The sequence below is a fragment of the Populus euphratica genome, unplaced genomic scaffold, assembly GCF_000495115.2.
Source record: "Populus euphratica unplaced genomic scaffold, PopEup_1.0 scaffold138.1, whole genome shotgun sequence".
In the NCBI taxonomy this organism is placed as follows: domain Eukaryota; kingdom Viridiplantae; phylum Streptophyta; class Magnoliopsida; order Malpighiales; family Salicaceae; genus Populus; species Populus euphratica.
In genome coordinates, this window is record NW_011500027.1 from 129,004 (window position 1) to 133,272 (window position 4,269).

The following is a 4,269-nucleotide window of genomic DNA, read 5'->3' on the forward strand; positions in this document are numbered from 1 at the left end:
TATTATTATTATTATTATTATTATTAATGTTTTAAAAAACAAAACACAACAAAATTAAAAAATCCTTTCAAAAATTTGTGATTTTCTCATATATTTTTTCAGTAATTTTCAAAATACCATGTTTGTATACTTACACTATAAGATACAAATATAATGTTAAAATACCTAATTTTGTTCGAAACTTCTCAAAAAAAAATTCAAAGCTTTTAAATTAATTTTCCTTTCCAAAAAAATATTTTTTTTATATATACGGTCAAATCTTAAAATTTTCCAAGCATATTTTTTAAAGAGACAAAAATTGTATTTTTCTCATGTTTTGAAAAAAATATATATCATAATCGGTTTATGATTATCCATTAGGGTTGGGTAAAAATGTCAAAAACCTTTTTCCAATGCTTTTTTTAGGGTCTAAATATAAACTTTAATATCTGTGGAGTATAAAATTACACGATAAAGTAAACCCTCATTTATTAAAGATACAAGATGTCAATAAGTACAATGCTAAAAATTAGACTTTAAAACTACTAGGATTTAACCCAATAAAGTAGAGACTTTCTTGTAAAAAAGATCTACCTTGAATCTTAAAAAAAACCAACGAATAGAAATCTAACCTAGAAAAACAATCAAACAACAATACAGCTTACCTTAGGTAGGGTGCACTGTGAGTGATGCATTTTTCCCTTCCACAACCAGTCCTTTACCCAAACTCTTGCAGACCATAAGTTCCTGGTGACCGTAATATTAAGTAGCAACTCCTCAACATTAATCATAATTTTATAATTAAATCCAAAAACCTTTCCAACATAATACCTCATGCGAGAGGCATGATAAAAGCCTCCACTATCATAGACCAACGTCGCGGCGCGACTCCTGCAACAATTATATTATAAGAAGATCGCAAGATAATGTATCATTTATAGAATTTAATCGCAATCTTAATTTTATTCATAATGATATTTTACTTGATGTTGTTTCACACTCGAGAAGCCATGAAAACTGTAGTTTTTGTCTGATTGATTTCATACATGATGAAATTGTAAATAGTTTAATGGAACAATAAAAAATAATTTATATAAAGTATTGTTTATTTCATGATGTAATAGTAGTAATTAAATGTACAATATTTCAGTTAAAAACTATCAATATTAATATGTTTTTTTAGTTATTTTATAACCTTAATTTGAAAAGCACTCTTCATTAAATAAATTAAACTATTTTTTGTTTAACTTCAATTTCAACTACAGTTTTAACCAAATATATATTTTTACAAACCAACCTCAACTAAAAGTACTTTTTATAAAATAGTTGTTTTTAAACCATAACCACAATACTAAATACACTCAAACCTCTTGCTACCCTGCAACGAGTCCAATTTTTTTATATAATAAAAAATATTAAATTTATATAAATATTTCAAAAAAAAACAATTTAGTACTTATATTATTAACAATGCTTGGTTTAATAAACTTGATTAATTTAAATAATATAAATAAAAAATTGACAACATAAAACAAAAACTACAAAGCCTGTCAAAAGAAAATTAAATAATATCACAATGCTCAATTATCAAATAGTCTAATATAAAGGGGAAAAATAAAAAAAATAATTAAAAAATAGTAAAAAAATCAAAGTAAACCTGAGTTAACTCAGTAACCTTAGCATAGGATTGGGATAGCCTCCATAGAAAAAGAAGTGAAAAAAAAAAGAGAGTACAAAGATCAATTCTTAATAAATCATATGTTAAGGGAATAAATTGATAAAAAATAATTTAAAAAAACTTAAAAAAAATATTGAAGTCAATCCACGTTAAATTTTGAGAATTGCGACCCAGGTCAAGAGTTTAGAACCAACTACATGGAAAGTAAACCCTAAAAAATAACATGAAAAAATTCCAAATCAACAAAATACTAAGGGATTAAATTAAAAAAATACAATAAAATATCCAAAATAAAAAAAAATTATAAAAAAAGGACTAAATTTGATGTAAAGATTAAATAAAATCAAATGACAAGGAGCAAAATTGAAGAAAAAATCAATCAAAAAATAACAATAAAAAAATTGAGAAGAAAACTGGATAGCAAAAAACAAATGAAATGATACCCTTATATTAGGCACGGAAGAGATAAAAAAAAGGAGAAGAAAAAAGTTACTCGGTACCCAACCATCACTTTTATGTGTTTATACACAACAACAACAGAAAGCTTATGGCAAGAAACTTAAAAAAGTCATTTTGAAATGCAATGTTTTAGCAAGAGATGATGTCTCAAGTAAGGTGTGGGTGGTGTCAACAATATTTTTTTAAATAAAACTTGTGATTGTTAAAAAACTAAATCAATCCAAGCCAACTTATTAGTCACTAATAACTAGTTTGAAAATAGCAAAAAATCCTAGATGCAAATTTTACTTTTAAGAGTAATATAATTTTTTTATTATGATTCATATATATATATATATATGAAAGAAAAATACTTAATTGCCTCTGATTAACCTTCTTAGAAATTTTGTTTTTTAAAATAATATAGTTTTTATATTGTATATTAAGCTTATCATTTCTTTTAATGGAAATGCAAGATGTTATTACATTATTTTTGTCTGCGTTGCATTGTGTTTAGGTGGAAGTAATTCATTAGCCCGGTTATTTTTTATTATTTTTTTTGGTAATTTTGGTACTCGTGATTTACCTTGAATCATGCACTGTGATTTCTAGGAGCTTGCTATTTTTACTCGCCAACCCTATGACAATGTGGGTGAAAAAAAAGAAGCAATTTTCATTTCTTTTAATTTTAATTTTAGGGCATAATATAAGAAAAACACTAAGATGCTGTATGTAAATAAGAGAGAGTTAAGGGTTTAAAGACTGAAATTAGCGAAAGATACTCTCAAGGCATAGCCTTACCTGACGTGGCAAAAAAGCGTGTTTGTCTTGCCAATAACAAGTTAATAAGTAATCGCTGACTCATATCCACACGACACGTCAAATACAGCTGGATTGTTTTTTTCTTAATATTCCTGGATCCATTTTCGTGCACCAAACATGACTTCTTCTTCTTCCTCTTCTTCTTCTTCTTTTATCAAGTTGTATATCCAAAGGGCAAGCCTCAATTAATTCAAGTTTTAACATAGTGGATAAGTAGTCACGTGGAAATCATGTAATCTTTTGTTTATCTCATCAAATACTATTACATGGATTATTTTTTAAATTTTAAAAAGGTATTAAAATAATATTTTTTTTATTTTTTAAAAATTATTTTTGATATTACAGTATCAAAATGATCTAAAAATAATAAAAAATATTAATTTTAAATAAAATAATAATAATAATTTAATTTTTTTTCAAAAACCTTTTTAAAACACAAAAATAAACAATATCTAATACCCATTTAGTTAGGATATTTTAAATCATTTTTGTATTTTTTTTTTAATAAAATACCCCTGAATAAATGGGAATCAATGTAAATTTTTCCTAAATAGTCATAAAAAAAAAAACCAAATTCAATTCAAGAAGAATTTTTTTTTTAAAAAAAACCTCTCTTCAATAGGAACTTCCTCAAAGCTAAGAAATTCTTTAACAAATTAGAAATCATCAACACCTTGAAAATCCTTCAGATCAAGTTAAAGTTTTCAGATATTAATCAATTTCTCCGATAACCAGGAAAATAAAAAAAGCATCAACATCTTGAAGGTCTTTCAAATCAGGCTTTAAAGTCTGATTAATTTTTGTCAACAAATCAAGAAGTACAAGGCGTAAAAGCTCTTTCAGATGAAACATTTAGGATCGTTTGGTACAGTAATTAAATCATCATTTACTTTTTAAAAAAATATTTTTTAATATATTTTTAAATAAATACATCAGATACACTTTAAAACCCCGAAAAACTTCATCAAACTTGTTTCTGCTTAATTCTCCTTCCAGCCAAGATCAAGCTTTCCGGTCCGCAACTTGAAGACAAATTTCTTTTTTAGTTATAGAATTGATGGATAGTTTCTATTTTGAAAAAGAACTTGCATAACTCAAATATTCACTAATATAAATTTAGAATTTGCAATGCTTTTTTATAGATGATTGAAAATATTTAATAATTTGTAACTTGAAGGTATTATAAATATATTACATACCTTCAAGAAATAAAGTGATTCTAACCATTAGGAAGAAAAAGAATGCCCTAGACATCAGGAAACAAAAGTTTCTAATTTTGCCTTGGAATTTACCATAAGAACAATTTACTTGTCTTGCTTGTCTTCTTCGTTGTTATTATTATTATTATTATT